The sequence below is a fragment of the Hemiscyllium ocellatum genome, chromosome 24 (assembly GCF_020745735.1).
Source record: "Hemiscyllium ocellatum isolate sHemOce1 chromosome 24, sHemOce1.pat.X.cur, whole genome shotgun sequence".
NCBI lineage: Eukaryota > Metazoa > Chordata > Chondrichthyes > Orectolobiformes > Hemiscylliidae > Hemiscyllium > Hemiscyllium ocellatum.
Genome location: NC_083424.1, coordinates 2,123,377 through 2,144,399, shown reverse-complemented (window position 1 = coordinate 2,144,399; position 21,023 = coordinate 2,123,377). Strand labels below are relative to the sequence as shown.

The following is a 21,023-nucleotide window of genomic DNA, read 5'->3' as shown; positions in this document are numbered from 1 at the left end:
CTTATGGTTCATTTTCAGAAACGTAGTCAGCATGGACAAGTTGACCCAATGGCCTGTTTCCATGCTGTTTATTTCCATGACCACTCGAAAAAAGTGATGGAATACTACAACCTATTTTCTAGGACTCTTACTTTCATTGTATTGTCTACTTTTTCTCATATTCATTACTAACGAAGAAACAGGAGAGAAAACTTGGTGACTCAAATCCTGTAAGCACTTTATGTGGCTGGGTTGGATTATAATAAATGATCAGGGTAAGATGGACAAAGTTTTTACACAAGGTTCTGAGTCATTTCTGGAACAATGGGAGCATCACAAGGAAAATTTGGTGACAATAAGAAAATGCTTATGCCTTCAGAATTCCAGCTCATTTTGTCTAGCATTCAATTGCAGTTTGCTTCCCTTATGCTGCAGATTCCACTACTTTAATTGGTAGATAAAATCAGAGATGTACAGCACGGAAACAGACCCTTCTGTCCAACTCGTCCATGCCAATCTAATGTCCCAACCCAATCTAGTCCCACCTGACAGCACCTGGCCCATATCCCTCCAAATCCTTCCTATTCATATACCCATCCAGATGCCTTTTAAATGCTGCAATTCTACTCGCCTCCACCACTTCCTCTGACAGCTCATTTCATACATGTACCACCCTCTGCGTGAAAAAGTTGCAACTTAGATCGCTTTATATCTTTCCCCTCTCACCCTAAACCTATGGCCGCTACTTCTGGTCTACCCCACCCCAGAGAAAAGACTTTGTCTATTTATCCTATCCATACCCCTCATGATTTTATACACCTCTATAAGGTCACCTCTCAGCCTCCGACACTCCAGGGAAAATAGCCCTGGCCTGTTCAACCTCTCCCTAAAGCTCAAATCCTCTAACCCTGGCAACATCCTTGTTAATCTTTTCTGAACGCTTTCAAGTTTCACAACATCCTTCCAATAGGAAGGAGACCAGAATTGCACGCAATATTCCAAAGGTGGCCTAACCAATGTCCTGTACAGCCGCAATATGACCTCCCAACTCCTGTACTCAATACTCTGACAAATAAAAGAAAGCATACCAAATGCCATCTTCATTATCCTATCTACCTGCGACTCTACTTTGAAGGAATCTATGAATCTGCACTCCAAGGTCTCTTTGTTCAGCAACACTCCCTAAGAAGTGTATAAGTCCTGCTAAGATTTGCTTTCCCAAAATGCAGCACCTCGCATTTATCTGAATTGAACTCCATCTGCCACTTTTCAGCCCATTGACCCATCTGATCAAGATCCAATTGTAATCTGAGATAACCTTCTTCACTGTCCACTACACCTCCAATTTTGGTGTCATCTGCAAACTTACTAACTATACCTCCTCCATTCAGATCCAAATCATTTATATAAATGACGAAAAGTATTAGACCCAGCACCGATCCTTGTGGCACTCCACTGGTCACAGGTTTCCAGTCTGAAAAACAACCCTCCACCACCACCCTCTGTCTTTTACCTTCGAGCCAGTTCTGCACCAACACATTTATCGTTTCAATAAAAAGAAAACTATATCTTCCATTAAATAGACTTTTTCTCAATTTAAGTTTGCCCTCGTGGCCTGACTGACTGTGATCTAAACAGGATCTCATATTATCCACAATGCTAAATTACATTTGCTTTGTTAGCCTTTATTATTACAATTGGTGTTTGCAACATCAGTACAATATCTGATTTTGGTAAAAAACAAATATCAATGGAACTTGTGATTTTTTTTCCAACTGGGAAATTGTAAAATCTGCAAATAATAACTTGTGCTGTGTACAGAAACACACAGTCAACCTTGAAAGGGATAAATGCACAACGTGAAATACAACTATTCACTGGGCAAGCATTTACTAATCTATGTTGCAACGTCCAGGATGAACCTCGACTATATTTAGCAACTGTTAACCCAGAAATGTCAAAATAGGTAAACTGGGTAAGTTTGACGGAATCTATTTATATTATTAAATGCCTCATGTCAAGAGTGTGCACACAGTATCACAACTCTCAGAGCATCACAGGACAAAAAAAACTTTGCTCTTATATCCTTTATCTAAATCTGCCGCCTGTTATCTAAGGATCTGTATCCTTTTGCTCCTAACACATTGATATACCTGTACAAATACATTTTAAACAAAGCTATCATTCCCGCCTCTATCACTTCCACTGGCAGCGCATACCAGGCATCCACCATCCTCTGCGAGAAGAACTTTCCACATATATCTCCCCTAAACTTGTCCTCTCTCACTTTGAAATCGTGACTAATTGAGTGCTCCACTCTGGGGGAAAAAGCTTTTTGCTATCCACCCTGTCTATATCTCTCATGGTTTTGTAGGCCTCAGTCAGGTCCCCCCTCAGGAACCCTCCAACCACACGGAATGAATGTAGATTTCTCCAGCTTCCTCATTTTCCCTCCCCCCACCTTTTCTCAATCCCAACCCCCGGATTCAGCACCGCCCTCTTGACCTGCAATCTGCTTCCCGACCTCTCCGCCCCCACCCCCTCTCCGGAATATCACCCGCACCCTCACCACCTTCCACCTATCGTATTCCCAGCACCCCTCCCCAAAATTCCCTACCCCTTACCTTTTATCTCAGCCCACCTGGCACACCAGCCTCATTCCTGAAGAAGGGCTTATGCCCGAAACGTCGATTCTCCTGCTCCTCGGATGCTGCCTGACCTGTGCTTTTCCAGCACCACATTTTTCAACTCTGGTCTCCAGCATCTGCAGTCCTCACTTTCTCCTACCATGGACCCCATATAACTTCACTTTCTTCATCAACTTACCATGGGGAACCTTATCAAATGCCTGACTGAAGTCTATGTATATGACATCTACAGCCCTTCCCTCATCAATCAACTTTATCACCTCTTCAAAGAGTTCTATTAGGTTAGTAAAACATGACCTTCCCTTTACAAAACCATGCTGCCTATCATTGACAAGCCCATTTTGTTCTAAATGGATATATGTCTTATCACTTAGTATCTTCTCCAGTAGCTTCCTAACCACTGATGTCAGATCTATAACTACCTGGATTATCTCTGCTACCCATCTTAAACAAGGGACATTAGCAAGTCTCCAGTCCTCCAGGAACTCACCCATGTTCAAGAATGCTGCAAAGATATCTGTTCAGGCCCCTCTCTCACTTCCCTCAGTAACCTGTGATAGATCCCATCCGGACCTGGGGACCTGTCTACCTTAATGCCTTTTAGAATACACAAGACTTCCTCTCTCCTTATGCCGGCTTGCCTTAGAATAATCAAATATCTGCCATATCTCTCTCCTCGGTGAATACCCGATGTAAAGCACTCATTAAGAATCTCACCATTTTCTCTAACTTCACGCATATCTTCCTTCCTTTGTCCTTAAGTGAACCAACTGTTTTCCTAGTTACTCTCTTGCTCCTTGTATATGAATAAAAGGTTTTGGGGTTTTCCTTAACCCTGCTCTCTAAGGATATCTCATGACCTCTTTTAGCCCTCTTAATTTCTTGTTTCAGATTGGTCCTATATTCCCGATATTCTTCCAAAGCTTCATCTGTCTTCAGTCGCCTAGACCTTATGTACGCATCCTTTTTCCACTTAGCTAGTCTCATAATTTCACCTGTCATCCACAGTTCCCATTGTCTTGGTCTTGCCATTTATATCCCTCATTTTCACAGGAACATATCTCTCCTGAACTCTAATCAATCTCTCTTTAAAAATCGAATATCCCTTCAAACAGCTGCTCCCAATCCACATTCTCCAGCTCCTGACCAATTTAGCACTCTTTCTTTAGGACCACTCTCATCTTTGGTCATGAATATTCTAAATGTTATGGAATGGTGATCACTATTCCCAAAGTCATCCCCCACTGAAACTTCAACCATTGGCTGGGCTCATTCCCCAACACCAGGTCCAGTATGGCCCCTTCCAGAGCTGGACTACTTACATACTCCTCTGGAAATCCCTCCTGGATGTTTCGTACAAATTCTGTTCCATCCTGACCTTTAACACTTAGTGAATCCCAGTCAGTGTTGGGAAAATTAAAATCTCCTATCACGACTGTTTTTTTGCTTCTATATCTTACTATGGTCTCTCTACATATTTGCACCTCTCACGCTCGCTGTTGGGAGGCCAGTAGTACAATCCCAACATTCTTACCTTTCTATTTCAGAGCTCTGTCCATATTGCCTCACTGCTCGAGTCCTCCATTAGTACCCTCCTTCAGCACAGCAGTGATATCCTCCCTGACCAATAATGCAACTCCTCCACCCGATTTATCTCCCTCTCTATCCAGCTTGAAGCATCGATATCCTGGGATATTTAGTTGCCAAACGTGCTCTTCCCTCAACCAAGTCTCAGTAGTAGCAATAACATCATACGCCTCAGGTTCTAATCCAAGCCTTGAGTTCATCTGCCTTACCTACGACACATCTTGCATTAAAACAAATGCACCTCAGACCACCAGTTCCTCTGCATTTATCCTCCGCTTCCTGCCTACTTTTCCCCTTCATCACCCTGACTTTATTATCTAGTTCCTTCTCGGCTTTAGTTACTACATCCTTCCTGTCCACCAACCTCCTCATTTGGTTCCCATCCCCCTGCCATATTAGTTTAAACCCTCCCCAACAGCTTAGCAAAAGGACTCCATAGACATTGGTTCCAGACCAGCCCAGGTGTAAACTGATAACATTTGTAATAGTGTCCGACCTCCCCCAGAACCGGTCCCAATGTCCCAAAAATCTGAACCCTTCCCTCCTGCACCATCTCTCAAACATGAATATTCTATCATCCCTACTCTGACCTGCATGTGGCACTGGCAGCAATCCTGAGTACTACTACTTCTCAGGTCCTACGTTTTAAACTTGGTTCCTAACTCCATAAATTCTGTGTGTAGGACCTCATCCTTTTTTTTTAAACCAATATTATTGGTGCCAACATGCACCACGACAACTGGCTGTTCACCCTCCCCCTTGAGAATTTTCTGCAATCAATTCGAGACATCACTGATTCAGGCACCTGGGAGACAACGTACCATTCGGGAGTCTCATTTTCGACCGCAGAAATGTCTATCTTTGCCCCTTACAACTGAATCCTCTATGACCATAGTCCTTCCAGTCTTTTAGATATTCGACACGTAAATTTTAAAAAATTAAAGTTTCAGAAGAACTTCAGAAATAGTAGGAGTAGTTATTGAAGCATCACCTCCTGACTCCCCAAAGCCGGTCCATCATTGACGAGGCACAAGTCAGGAGTGGGAAAGAAAATACTCTGCACTTGTCTGGCTGGCTGCACCTCCAATAACACCCAAGAAATTTGACACTGTCAAAGCAGTCCGCTTGATTGGCACTATATCCACAAACATCCACTCCCTCCACCACCAATGCTCAGTAGCAGCAGCATGTATTATCGACAAGATCCATTGCAGAAATTCACCAAAGATCCTAAGACATTTCCTTCGAAACCCATGACCATTTCCATCTAGAAGGACAAGAGCAGCAGATATATGGGAATACCTCCTGCAAGTTCCCCTCCAAGCCAGGCACCATCCAGGCCACAAGGATCGGTGCTGGGTCCATTGCTTTTTGATGTTTCTATCAATAATTTAGATGTGAACATAGGAGGTATACTTAGTAAGTTTGCAGATGACATCAAAATTGGAGGTGGCGTGGACAATGAAGAAGGTTACCTCAAAGTACAACGGGATCTTGATCAGATGAGCCAATGGGCTGAGAAGTGGCAGATGGAGTTTAATTCAGATAAATGTGAGATGCTGCATTTTGGAAAAGTAAATGAGAGCAGGACTTATACACTTCACGGTAAGGTCCTAGGGAGTGTTGCTGGTCAGAGAGACTTTGGAGTGCAGGTCCATAGTTCCTTGAAAGTGGAGTCACAGGTAGATAGGATAGTGAAGGCTGCGTTTGGTATGCTTTCCTTTATTGGTCAGAGCACTGAGTATAGGAGTTGGGAGATCATGTTGCAGCTGCACAGGACATTAGTTCAACCTCTTTTGGAATATTGTGCGCAATTCTTGTCTCCTTGTTGTGAAACTTGAAAGGGTTCAGAAAAGATTTACAAGGATGTTGTCTAGGTTAAAGGGTTTGAGTTATAGGGAGAGGCTCATTAGGTTGGGGCTGTTTTCCCTGGAGTGTCAGAGGCTGAAGGGTGACTTTATAGAGGTTTATAAAATCATGAGGGGCATGGATAGGAAAAATAGACAAAGTATTTTCCCTGGGGTAGGGGGAGTCCAGAAGTAGAGGGCATTGATTTAGGGCAAGAGGGGAAAGATATAAAAGAGACCGAAGGGCAGTTTTTTCACACAGAGAGTAGTGCATATATGGAATGAGCTACCAGAGGAAGTGGTGGAGGCTAATACAATTACAGCATTAAAAGGCACCTGGATGGGTATATGAATAGGAAGGGTTTGGAGGGATATGGGCCAAATGCTGGCAAAAGGGACTAGATTAATTTAGGATATTTGGTTGGCATGGATGAGTTGTACAGCCACAACATGAACTCCCAACTCCTATACTTGGTGCTCTAACCAATAAAAGAAAGCATACCAAATGCCTTCTTCATAATCCTATCTACCTGCAACTCCACTTTCTGTCTGTACCTGTCTATGATTCTAGGACTTAGAAATATATCGCAGGTCCTTCATTGTCACTGGATCAAAATCCTGGTATTCCCTCCTGAAGGGCATTGGGGGTCTACCCACAGCAGGTGGGTTTCAATGGTTCAAGAAGGCAGCTCACCCCCCTATCTTCTCAAGATCAACTAGGAACAGGCATTAAATGCTAGCCAGGCAGCAATGCTCACATTCCATAAATGATCAAATTAAAGTCTATCCTGCCATTCAACAATTTCCTCAAGCTCAACTACAGTTGTTACTTCAACTGTACAAAGCATTAGTGAGACCACACCTGGAGTACTGTGTACAATTTTGGTCTCATTACCTGAGCAGTGATGCAGTTGAATTGGAAGCAGTTCAAAGGAGTTTCACTAGATTGATTCTATAAGTGAGGGAGATAAACCCTCAGCTCAAGAGAGATGGAGCAGTTTAGACCGATGCTGTCTTGAGTTAGAAGAGTGAAAGGAAATCTAACTGAGTGTATAAGATGCTAAAGGAGATTGACAAAATACATGTAGAGAGGATGTTTCCTCATGGGGGCAGGGGCATAATTTTAAGATAAGGATCAGCAGATTTAAAATGGATGAGGAGGAATTATTTCGCTCAGAGAACAAAGAAAATTTACAGCCCAGGAACAGGGCCTTCGGCCCTCCAAGCCTGAGCCGATCCAAATCTAATGTCTAAACCTGTCGCCCAATTCCTAAGTATCTGTATCCCTCTGTCCAGACACATCTTAAATGAATCTACCGTGCCTGCCTCTACTACCTCTGCTGGCAACGCATTACAGACACCCACTACACTCTGTGTAAAGTACTTGCCACGTGTATCCCCCTTAAACTTTCCACCTCTCACCGTGAAAGCGTGACCTCTCGTTGTTGAATCCTTCACCCTGGGAAAAAGCTTGTCTTTGTTCCACCCTGTCTATGCCCTTCATGATTTTGTAAACCTCAATCAGGTCGCCCCCCCCCCCCCATCTCCTTTTTTGTAATGAAAATAAACCTAACCTACTCAATCTTTCTTCATAGCTAGCACCTTCCATACCAGGCAACAGCCTCGTAAACCTTCTCTGCACCCTCTCCAAAGTGTCCACATCCTTTTGGTAATGTGGCACACAGAACTGTACACAGTATTCTAAATGCAGCCGAACCAACGTCATGTACAACTTTAACATGACCTGCCAGCTATTATACTCAATACCCCGTCCAATGAAGGCAAGCATACCATATGCCTTCTTGACCACTATATCCACCTGTGCAGCAACCTTCAAGGTACAATGGACCTGCACGCCCAGATCTCTCTGCCCATCAACTTTTCCTAAGGGTCCTCAGTTTACTGTATAATTTGCTCTACAATTAGAGTTCCCAAAATGCACCACCTCACATTTGCCTGGACTGAATTCCATCTGCAACTTTTCTGCCCAACTCTCCAGTCTATCCATATCCTCCTGTATTCTTTGACAGTCCCCTATGCTTTCTGCTACTCCACCAATCTTCGTGTGATCTGCAAACTTTCTGACCATATCAACGGTGCCCTCTTCCAGAACATTTATGTATATCACAAACAACAGTGGCCCCAGCACTGATCTCTGTGGAACACCACTGGGCACCTTTTTCCATTTCGAGAAACTCCCTTCAACTACTACTCTCTGTCTCCTGTTGCTCAACCAGTTCTTTATCCACCTAGCTAGAACACCCTGCACACCATGTGACCTCACTTTCTCCATTAGTTTACCATGGGGAACCTTATCAAACGCCTTACTAAAGTCCATGTATATGACATCCTTCCTTCATCTAACAACTTGGTCACTTCCTCGAAGAACTCTTAAGTTGGTAAGGCACAATCCCCCCCACACAAAATCATATTGCCTATCACTGATAAGCCCATTCTTTTCCAAATATGAATAATTTTTTTCCCTCAATACGTTCTCCAGCAACTTTCCCACCACTGACATCAGGCTCACTGGTCTATAGTTACCAGGAATATCCCTACTACCCTTCCTGTACAGGGGGAACAACATGAGCAACCCTCCAGTCTTCTGGCATCTCACTATGTTTAAGGATGCTACAAAGATATCTGTCAGGGCCCCAGCTATTCCTCTCTCACCTCCCCCAGCAACTTGGGATAGTTCCCAAACGGGGCTGGGGATTTGACCACCTTAATGACTCCAGCCTACCCAACACATTATTATCTGAACTCTAGGTCTCTCTGTTCTACAACACTCCCAAGGCCCTACTGTTAATTGTACAAGTCCTGCCCGCTATACCACCAATTTTGGTGTCATATGCAAAATTACTAACCATGACTTCTATATTCTCTCTAAATCATTTATACAAGTGACAAACAAAACAGTACCCAGAACAAATCCCTGTGGAACACAGCTAGTCACAGGTCTCCAGCCTAAAAAACAACCCTCCATCATCACTATCTACCGTCATTAAGCCAATTTTGTATCCAATTGGCAAGCTCACCCAGAATCTCATGTAATCTAACTTTTCTAATTAATCTACCATGTGGAACCTTGTCAAAGGCTTTAATAAAGTACAAGTAAACAATGTTTACCTTCCTGCCGTCCTCAATAATCTTGGTTATTTCCTCAAAAAAATCAAGTTTGTGAGACTCTATTTCCCTCACACAAAACCATATTGACCATCCCTAATCATTCCTTGCCTCTCCAAATGCATATAAATGCTATCTTTCAGAGTCACTTTCAACAACTTAGCCACCACCAAAGTCAGACTCACAACTCTGTAGTTCCCAGGCTCCTCCTTATATCCCTTCTTAAACAAAGGCACAACATTAGTCACTGTCCAGTCATCCGCCACCTCACTTGCAGTTATAGGTGATACAAATATCTCTGCACCAGGCCCCACAATTTCCTCCCTAACTTCCCACAGTATCCTAGGATACACTAGATCAGGTCCTGGAGATTTATCCACTTTTATACTTTCTAAGACCCCTAGTACTTTCTCTTCTGTAATTTGAACTGTTTTCAAAACATCAATATTTGTTTCCATGAATTGTCCAGCCTCCACTTCTTTCTCCACAGTAAAATCTGACATGTAATATTCATTTATTACCTTTCCCATCTCCTGAGGTTCAATGCAAAGACAACTTCTATGATGTTTAAGAGGGCCTACTCTCTTTCTAGTTTCTCTCTTACTCTTAATGTACTTGTAGAATGTCTTTGGATTATCCTTAACCTTATTAGTTGAGTGTGTTGCTGGAAAAACACAGCAGGCCAGGCAGCATCCAAGGAGCAGGAAAAATCGACGTTTTGGGCCGGAACCCTTCATCAGGAATAGAACATAGAACAGTACAGCACAGAACAGGCCCTTCAGCCCACGATGTTGTGCCAACCATTGATCCTCACGTAAAGTAAACCTAATGTACGAACCCTCAAATTTCTGTGACCATATGCATGTCCAGCAGTTTCTTCAATATCCCCAATGACCTCGCTTCCACAACTGCTGCTGGCAACTCATTCCATGCTCTCACAACTCTCTGCATAAAGAACCCGCCTCTGACATCCCCTCTATACTTTCCACCAACCAGCTTAAAACTATGACCCCTTGTGTGAACAATTTCTGCCCTGGGAAAAAGACTCTGGCTATCAACTCTATCTATCCCTCTCATTATCTTGTACACCTCAATTAGGACCCCTCTCTTCCTTCTTTTTTCCAATGAAAAAGTCAGAGGTCAGTCAACCTCTCTTCGTAAGATAAGCCCTCCATTCCAGGCACCACCCTGGTAAACCTTCTCTGAACCCTCTCCAAAGCATCCACATCTTTCCTCTAATAGGGCGACTAGAACTGGACACAGTATTCCAAAAAAAGTTTTATAGAGCTGCAACAAGATCTCATGGCTCTTAAACTCAATTCCCCCTGTTAATGAAAGCCAAAACACGATATGCTTTCTTAACAACCCTGTCCACTTGGGTGGCCATTTTAAGGGATCTATGTACCTGCACACCAAGATCCCACTATTCCTCCACTTTCAAGTTTGACCTTCCAAAATCCACCACTTCGCATTTATCCAGGTTGAACTCTATCTGCCACCTCTCAGCCCATCTCTGCATCCTGTCAATGTCACACTCCAGCCTACAACAGTCCTCTATACTGTCAACGACACCTCCAACCTTTGTGTCATCTGCAAACTTGCTAACCCATCCTTCAATCTCCTCAACCAAGTCATTAATAAAAATTACAAAGAGTAGAGGCCCAAGAACAGAGCCCTGTGGAACACCACTCACCACTGACAACCAGACAGAATACTATCCTTCCACTACCACTCGCTGTCTTCTGTCGACCAGCCAATTCTATATCCAGACAGCTGAATTTCCCTGTATCCCATTCCTCCTGACGTTCTGAATGAGCCTACCATGGGGAACCTTATCAAATGCCTTGCTGAAGTCCATATACACCACATCCACAGCTTGACCCTCATCAACGTCTAGTAACATCCTCAAAGAACTCAATAAGATTTGTGAGGTATCACCTGCCTCTCACAAAGCCGTGCTGACTGCATTTAATCAAGCCATGCTCATCCAGATAGTCATAAATCCTATCCTTCAGAATCCTTTCTAACACCTTGCAGACGATAGACGTGAGACTGACTGGTCTGTAATTGCCAGGGATTTCCCTATTTCCTTTCTTGAAGAGAGGAATTACATTTGCCTCCTTCCAGTCCTCAGATACGACTCCGGTAGAGAGCGAGGATGCAAAGATCTTCACAAGCGGCAAAGCAATCTCATTTCTTGCTTTCCAAAACAGCCGAGGACAAATCTGGTCTGGCCCTGGCGACTTGTCAATCTTAATGTTTGTCAAAATTTCAGCACATCAGCTTCCTCAATCTCTATCCGTTCCAGCATGCTTACCTGCTCCTCAATGGTTTCATTCACTACAAGGTCCTTTTCTTTAGTAAAGACAGAAGCAAAAAACTCATTTAGGGCTTCCCCTACTTCCTCAGACTCTATACACAAGTTCCCTATGCTATCCCTGATCAGACCTACTCTTTCTTTGATCATTATCTTATTCCTCACGTAAGTGTAAAATGCCTTTGGATTCTCCCTAATCCTTCCTGCCAAGCCTTTCTCGTGCCCTCTCCTGGCTCTCCTCAGACCATTTTTGAGCTCCTTCCTCGCCTGCCTGTAATCCTCTAGAGCTGAGAAGACCCTTGCTTCCTCCACCTTATGTAAGTTGCCTTCTTTCTTTTGATGAGAAGCTCTTCCGCTCTCGTCATCCAAGGTTCCTTTATCTTACCCCTTCTTGCCTGTCTCAAAGGAACACATTTATGCATCACTCACAACAACTGTTCCTTAAAACAGTCTCCACATGTCTATAGTGCCCTTTCCATGGAACAATTGCTCTCAGCCCATCCTTCCCAACTCACGTCTGATAGCATCAGCACATCGGGCAGAATGAGGCAGAATAAGGCTTAACCTTATTAGCCAAGGCTATCTCTTTCTGCCTTCCTGATTCCCCCTTAAGAATGCCCTTACACACATCATAAAACCTAAAAATAAAATCTGTGGATGATGTAAATCAGAAATTGTTCAAAAAGCTCAGGTCTGGCATCGTCCCTGGCATATAACCTGAGTTAATATTTCAAATCCGGTGATCCTTCCTCAGAATACCTGTTCAAGAAATTCATTTGAATCCCGTTGTTGTAACTAATATTTGATTTTTTTTATTTTGACGAAAACCTCAATATTTTTTATTCATCCATTGTTCTCTAATCTTCAGTCTTACTTTTCTTACCATCAGGAACAAAATGACTCGAAGCTCTCATCATCACACTTTCGAAAGCTTCTCATTTATCAAACATCTCTTTACCTGCGAACAGTCGACTCAATTTTTGAAAGTTCTTGTCTCACATACCTTTTCCATAACTATTTTAAAACAAATCGAATTATGATCACTTAATCCATGTGGAATTGTGTGAAACAGATAGTTGCATGATGGGTAAACTGACTAACGCTTGGTTATAACATACAGTTTGACAGTCCTGTGGAAGTCCCCAGAGCTGCCTGACACAAGTTATGAATATAACAAAAGGTCAAAGCATTGCTAACCTCAGCAGGACTTAATGTAGGCAGAGTCCACATAAATTCTTTAGCCTTGGTAGTCCTTGGCAAAGCTTGATCAGGCTGGCTCCTCATATATTTGGGATAGTGACTAGGCCCAAATAAAGACATTCCACAATATCCTCTGAGCCCCCTACAAGGATGAGATTATGAGATGATGCATGTGGCACAAGGTTTTGAGAAGGCAATATGATAAACTTTGGAATTAATAACACAGATCATAATTCAATGCACCAGTCTAATGGATGAATAACCTCCAGTGATAGTTATTGATAGCTACTGATAAGTTATAAGTATAAAGATTCCTCATTTTCCCTCTGTAAGCACAAACTTGTAAGAGACTCAGAGCTGTAATCAACTCTCTCTATTTTCCAAGTTCAGCCACTCTGCATGCAGTTTCCTTGTTAATAAAGACCGATTGTTTTGTTGGACCAAGTTTTGTTGAACTTTGGTTGAGTTTGTTTAGCGCTCTCAGTCCTGTAGCTATTTTTAATCCATTTCTACACTCAAAGTGTTCCCTTGTTATCACCTCAGACACTTGCCCTATCTAAGTACCCAAGAGAAAGTCAAGTTTTGCTCCTTCTACAATAGGAGAATTTATATGTTGATAAAGAAAGTTATCTTGAAAACGTTTAACAAATTCTTCATCATTAAACCTTTAACACAATGATAGTCTCAGTCAACGTATGGAAAATTAAAATTAAAATTCACAGACTGAAATGGCTTTCCTTGAAGCAGAGAAAGTTGAGGGTGCCCTGATTAAGGGCAACAAGATTATGAGAGGCTTAGATACAGTTGATAGGAATTAACCTTTCCCTTAGTAGGGGGATTGATTAGCTGGGGGCAGAATTTTAAGGTAAGGGGTAGAAAAGGGATTGTTGAGGGGATTAAAGGGGATTTTTTCATCCGGAGGATGGTGGGGTATTTGGAATTCACTTCCTGAAAGGATGTTAAGGGCAGAAACCCTCAGAACATTGAAATTGTATTTAGATGAACATTTGGAGTGCCACAGCAAATAAAGCTATGGGCCAAGTACTGTGAAATGGGGTCAGAAAAGATAGGTATTTGATGACTTGTGTGGACACAACAAGCCAAAAAGCCTGTTTTCACACTGTAACATTCAAGGACTCTATGATGTCTGTACTCTTATAAATCAAAACTATTAAAATAATGGCAATGTTCACAAAAGTGCTGGGGAAGCATGCCAACTAAAGCCATCACTAAAACCAAAGAATCACACAGGTTTGTGTGTAGAAATGTAGATAGATGGCACAGGAGGCGGCCATTTGCTGGATGGAAACAAGCTATCTAATTTTGTTTCATCTTCATTTTTTAGCCCTCTATAGTCATAAACATTAGAAAGAAAGAGCAGGAGGAAGTTATTTGACTCTTCAAGCCTACTCCACCATTTACTCAATAACCTGCTACTGCTTTCTCCCCCCTCACCCCCCCCCCCCCCCCCCCCCAACCCGTCCTTTGATACCTTTGATCGCAAGTGCTGTAGCTATCTCTTTCTTGAATCATACAATGTTTTGGCCTCAACTGTTTTCTGTGAGAGCTAATTCCATAGGCTCACTAATCTCTGTGTGAAGACATTTCTCCTCACCTCAATCCTAATGGTTTATCGCATATCCTTAGGCAGTGATCCTGCTTCTGGCCTCCCCAGTCATCAGTAACATATTTCCTACGTTTACCTGTTAGAAGTTTACACATTTCTACGAGACCCCCCACATTCCTCTGGACTCCAGATAACATAATAGACAATAGGTGGAGGAGTAGGCTATTCTGCCCTTCGAGCCTGCACCACCATTCAATATGATCATGGCTGATCATCCTCAATCAGTATCCTGTTCCTGCCTTATCTCCATAACCCTTGATTCCACTATCCTTGAGAGCTCTATTCAACTTTTTCTTAAACGAATCCAGAGACTGGGCCTCCACTGCCCTCTGGGGCAGAGCATTCCACACAGCCACCACTCTCTGGGTGAAGAAGTTTCTCCTCATCTCTGTCCTACATGGTCTACTCCGTATTTTTAAGCTGTGTCCTCTGGTTCGGCACTCACCCATCAGCGGAAACATGTTTCCTGCCTCCAGAGTGTCCAATCCTTTAATAATCTTATATTTCTCAATCAGATCCCCTCTCAGTATTCTAAACTCAAGGGTAAACAAGCCCAGTCGCTCCAGTCTTTCAGCATAAGGTAGTCCCGCCATTCCAGGAATTGACCTCGGGAACCTACGCTGCACTCCCTCAATAACTAGAATGTCTTTCCTCAAATTTGGAGACCAGAACTGCACACAGTACTCCAGGTGTGGTCTCAACAGGGCCCTGTACAGCTGCAGAAGAACCTCTTCGCTTCTATACCCAATCCCTCTTGTTATGAAGACCAGCATGCTATTAGCTTTCTTCACTACCTGCTGTACCTGCATGCTTACCTTCATTGACTGGTATACAAGAACACCCAGATCTCTTCGTACTGTCCCTTTACCTAACTTGATTCCATTTAGGTAGTAATCTGCCTTCCTGTTCTTGCCACCAAAGTGGATAACCATACATTTATCCACATTAAACTGCATCTGCCATGCATCTGACCACTCACCTAACCTGTCCAGGTCACCCTGTAATCTCCTAACATCCTCCTCACATTTCACCTGTCACCTAGCTTAGTATCATCAGCAAATTTGCTCATGTTATTACTAATACCATCGTCTATATCATTAACATATATTGTAAAAAACTGTAGTCTCAGCACTGATCCCTGCGGTAGCCCACTGGTCACTGCCTGCCATTCCGAAATGAAGCCGTTTATCACTACTCTTTGTTTCCTATCAGCCAACCAACTTTCAATCCAAGTTAGTACTTTGCCCCCAATACCATGCACCCTAATTTTGCTCACTAACCTCCTATGTGGGACTTTATCAAAAACTTTCTGAAAGTCCAGGTATGCTGCATCGACTGGATCTCCCTCGTCCATCTTCAGAGTTACATCCTCAAAAAATTCCAGAAAATTCATCAAGTATGACTTCCCCTTCATAAATCCATGATGACTCTGACCTATCCTGTTACTACAATCCAGAATGCACAGAACACTCCACAGTGTGGTCACGCCAATGCCCTGTATAACGGAAGCAAGATATCCCTGTTCCTGTACTCAAATCTTCTCGCTATAAAGCCAACATACCTTTTTTTTTAAACTGTCTGCTACACCTGTATGCTTACCATCAGTGACTGGTATAGGCAAACAACCTGATCATTGCACATTTCCCTCTCTCAACATACAGTCGCTCATATCATAATCTGCCTTCCTGTTTTTGCTCCCAAAGTGGAGTACCTTTCATTTATCCACATTATAATGCATCTGCTATGCATTTGTCCACTCACTCAGCCTGTCCACATCACATTGAAGTATCTCTGTATCATCCACTCAGCTCACTCTTCCCTCAGCTTTGTATCATCTGCTAACTTACATTTGCAGATATTACATTCAGTTCCCTCATCTAAATTGTTAAATATTGTGAATAGCTTAGTCCAAAGATTATGGTCCTCAATTGCATTTCCAACATTTGTTAAATTTGATGAGGGTTTCTGCTGCTTCCACTCCTTCAGGTTTTTGATCTTGTGTTGCACTATATATTTCAGTGCTTTGAACCCATAGTGTTTACCTTCTCATTAATTTTTTTAATGTTATTTTTGTTTCGAACATAAGTGAAAACAATATTGTTTCAGAAAGACTGAACTGTGCAAAAAATTATAGCTGTCTTGAAACTGTTGCTTCTGATATTTACAACATTTCATCCCAAAAACCTGTCCATCAAAGAATGGATACTTTTATTAATTCAGCCAAAGTACTCCAATACTCTTTTAAGATTAGAAAGAAATCTGCTTTCTGCAAATTATGAGAATGGTAGCTTTTTTTAATGTACTACTTCCATGTTAAAAATCACACAACCCCAGGTTATTGTCCTACAGGTTTAACTGGAAGCACACTAGCCTTCGGAGCACCATTCCTTCATCAGGTGATTGTGGAGGACACAATTATAAGGCACAGAATTTATAGCAAAAAGTTAGTGGGATGTAACTGAAATTTTTGCTATAAATTCTGTGCCTTACAATTGTGTCCTCCACAATCACCTGATGAAGGAGCGGCGCTTCAAAAGCAAGTGTGCTTCCAATTAAACCTGTTGGGACTATAACTTGGTGTTGTGTGATTTTTAACCTTTGTACACCCCAGACCAAGACCGGCAACTCCAAATCATATTTCCATGTGTCTCACGAAGGATGATACTGAAAATAATATTTCCATTGTTTTGCTTCAGTGTAGTAATTTGTTTGTTAATAATGTTGACAATAGTTTTAGATTTCCTAAAGGGCCTCTGGCCCTGGAAACCCGGCACTCTCAACTCAGCGGGACATCGGTTTGTCTGTTTAACACACTAATTTGTGCCGATTGATTTCACAGCTGTGGAGATTGGAAAGGCCTGTTCTTAATATTTGAATACAGGCAAAATAGTGCGGATGCAGGAAATCTGACAAACAAATTACACTGGAGAAACTCAGCAGGTCTGGTAGCGACACTGTTCTGAAGGAGAGTCCTGTCAGACTCAAAGCATTAGCTAAGGGCAGTTGATAATTTCATTATGGTATTAATAGCTATTCTCTGCTGTTGGTATAGCTAAAGACAGAAATCTCAGCTCATTAGAAATTAGGTTTGTTTATGGAACTGAGCCAGCCATTTCAATGAGGTGAAGTAATGAGGAGAATTGAACAGCCTGAAAATTCCTTTTCTTCTTATCTTCCTGCAAGACCTTTATTATACCTTTAGTCTTATTGAGAGGGTGAATGAATGAAAGGGAATATGTTGATAAGTGATAACTTGTACTGGGACGGCTGCGATCTTGTTTATAACAACAGATGATGTCTCCTCCTAAAGATCTATTTCATGACAATCGATGTAGCCCCCATAACCCAAACAGGGAGACCCCAAGGGATTTACTAAGTAGCAATGGAACCCCTCAGCCTGCCACAATGTTATTTCATGCTGCCATTGATAATACCTTTTATTACAACAGCTGTGATATTTAAAACCATGACATTTTTGAATTATCACACTTATTACAGTAGAGAAGCTTTTATTTGTCATTTCTACCATATGAAACTGGTACAGTAAAAAGACAGGAGACTGTGTTCCTCCAGGGCTGAGGGTGCTACATGCGCAGCATAACTACACAATCGCAGACGGCATAAAGCGCATAAGAAGTACGAAACATACAATGTAACATAAAAATAATAAATAATAGACACTATCTAGCAGCAATTCGAAGTCGTGCAAAGCATTTCAGATGGAAAAGAATCTGATCATACTGTGTTAAGGGGCCTGATGGCCAGGGGGAAGAAACTGTTGCTCAGTCTGGCCATGAGACACTGAATGCTCCAGTATCTTCTGCCAGGTGGCAGGGAGGGAGGTGAGTTTGAGTGAGGGCTATGTGAGGTCTTCCACAATGCTGTTAGCCTTTCGGATGCAGATGTGGTGTAGATGTCAGTAATGGAGAGAAGAGAGGCCCTGATGATCTTCTCAGCTGTCCTCACTATCCATTGTAGGGTCTTACGATCTGAGACAGTGCAATTTCTGAACCAGGCAGAGATGCAGCAGCTCAGGGTATTCTCAATGAACCCTCTGTAGAATGTGGTGCAGATGGTGGGAGGTGGGCTTCCTCAGCCTGTACAGAAAGTAGAGATGCCGCTGCGATTTCTAGGCTATGAAGCTGGTGTTGAGGGTCCAGGTGAGATTCTCTGCCAAGTGTGCGCTAAGAGATTTGGTGCTCTTCATGATGTCCATGGGGGAGCTATTGATGGCCAGTGGAGAGTGGTAACTCCATGCCCTCCTAAAATCAACAACCATCTCTTTAGGCTTGTCCATGCTCAGAGACAGGTTGTTGGCTCTGCACCAGTCCATTCGTCACTGCACCACCTCTCTGTATGCTGAGTCATCGTTCCTGCTGATGAGACCCACTACAGTCGCATCATCAGCGAACTTGATGCGATTCAAGGTGTGCATTGCTGCACAGTCGTGTGTCAACAGGATGACCAGCAGTGTGATGGTGTCAGAGATGCTGTTCCCAATCCGGACTGACCAAGGTCTGCGGGTCACGAAGTCTAGGATCCAGTTACAAGGGGAGTATTTAGGCCTAGCAGACCCAGCTTTCCATTCAGATGCTGAGGAATTATTGTGTTTAATGCAGAACTGAAGTCTATAAACTGTAGTCGGACGTGGGTGTCCTTCTTCTCAAGTTGGGCGAAGGCCAGATGGTAGAAATGGCATAATCTGTTCAGCGGTTGGGACGATACTCGAACTGCAGGGCGTCCAGCGAGGGGGACAGCAAGATCTTAATATGCCTCACCTCGAGCCTCTCAAAGCACCATGATGATGGATGTAAGCACAACAGGACGATAGTTGTTGAGATAGGATACTAAAGATTTATTCGGTACAGGGATGATGGTAGCGGCCTTGAAGCATGTTGGAACTATGGCGCAGCTCAGGGAGATGTTGAAGATGTCCATGAGAACATCTGCCAGTACGTCAGAGCATCCTCTGAATACTCTGCCAGGGATGTTACCTGGTCCAGCAGTCTTCTGTGGGTTGACTCTGCATGGGGTTTTCCTCACATCGGCCGTGGAAAGACACAGCACCTGGTTATTGGGGGACTAGGGTGGACTTTCTCACTGCCACTTCATTTCGCGCCTCAACCGTGCATAAAAGTTGTTAAACTCATCCAGGAGGGAGGCATCAGCAGCACAATCAGGTGATGCTGTTCTGTGATTGGTGATGGCCTGGATGCCCTTCCACATTCTCCACGTATTCGCTGTGTGCACGCTTTGCCTCTTTGATGGTCTGTGTCAAGTTGGCCCTCGCTGTTGTGAAGACAGCCTTGTCATCTGCTCTAAAGGTGGAATCACAGGTGCTCAGCAGCGCACACACCTTTGCTGTCATCCATGGCTTCTGGCTGGGATGAGAAGTGATGGTCTTGGACACAGTGACGTCGTTAATACACTTGCTAATGTTGCAAATCACCAATGCCGTGTACTCCTTTAAGTTGATGGAATTGCCATTGTTTGCTGCCTCGTTGAACACGTGCCAGTCAGTGTGCCCAAAACAGTTTTGAAGAGCAGAAATGGGTCCTGCTGATAACTGATTGTTCAGATTGTGGCGCAAAGATAAAGATAGAGGACAGAGAAAGGTTCAGAAGAAAGGGGCCCATGCTGCACACAGATCAGGATAATTAATGTTAGGAAACAAAACAAAAAGCAGGCACCAGGCAGGATTCACACACAAGGCCTCTTTAAGTCATGCGAAGATCAAAAAGTGAACAGTGTGTGCCACACAACCACATTGCTGTGTGAGATGAAGCTAATGGCCCACTTCCTGCCCTCAGGCAGTTGGATGGCTTGCGGATGGAGTGCAGGAGGAAAGGTGCGCATGCACGAGTAGGCAGCAGCGGCGATAGCTTCATTACAGCAACTATTGCCTTGTGAATAAACTGCTGTAGTCTGGCGACCGTTACCCACCAATAACTGCTCACAACAGCAGCAACCAAACGAATATTATTAGCTGTTGTGGTTCTGTTCGCCGAGCTGGGAGTTTTTCTGTGCTGATTCCTCCGGCATTTATAGTGGTTTGTCTCTGCCGTTTCCAGTTGTCAGTTGCTGTCCACTGCACCGGCCAGTATATTGGGTCTAGGTCGATCTGGCACTCATCCACAAATTCTATCAACAGACACATCGACCTAGACCCTATATACCGGCCACGTTTGCAGCTCGGCGAAACAGAACCACAACAACAAGCACCCAAGCTACAAATCTTCTCACAAACTTTGAATATTATTAGTATTATTATATATCTGTTGTTCCTCTCAGCCCCAAAATGCCCTTACTACCTGCTTCATACCACTCCATGAAAAGTCACAAACCATCGATAACTTCGTTAATGGGGACTGGAGGTGGTGTCAGTATCACCAGTGTTGGTAACATCTTTGATATAACGTTTTTACGGGATCTTGAGATCTTGTTTGAATAATCCAAAAATTTGGATAACTGATGTTCGGATAACCGAGATTGTTCTGTACCAGGTTTCCTAGCTACTAACACTTATGATGATGTCATTGGTTTCAAAATGCTAACTCTGCTTCTCTCTCCACAGATGCTGCCAAACCTGCTGAGTTTTTCCAGCAATGTTTTGTTTCATAATTGTTAGTTTTATGTAAGAAATATATCAGACTCATTAATTCTGTGTTTCTCTCTCCACAGATGCTGCCAAA

The 21,023-nt window shown here is 43.1% G+C and overlaps 1 protein-coding gene across 8 annotated transcripts in view; it reads right to left on the bottom strand.

The window, feature by feature from the left end:
- Positions 1 to 21,023, bottom strand: part of LOC132827008 (membrane-associated phosphatidylinositol transfer protein 2) — a 538,978-nt gene that overhangs the window by 265,593 nt on the left and 252,362 nt on the right. Inside the window, exon 1 of one of the 8 annotated variants that reach the window (XM_060843355.1) lies at positions 12,702 to 12,767. The exons of the other annotated variants lie outside the window; for them this stretch is intronic. The gene's annotated coding sequence lies outside the window, so the exon portion shown is untranslated. Of the gene's footprint in view, positions 1 to 12,701; positions 12,768 to 21,023 lie in introns of those variants that run through there. 8 annotated transcript variants of the gene reach the window in all.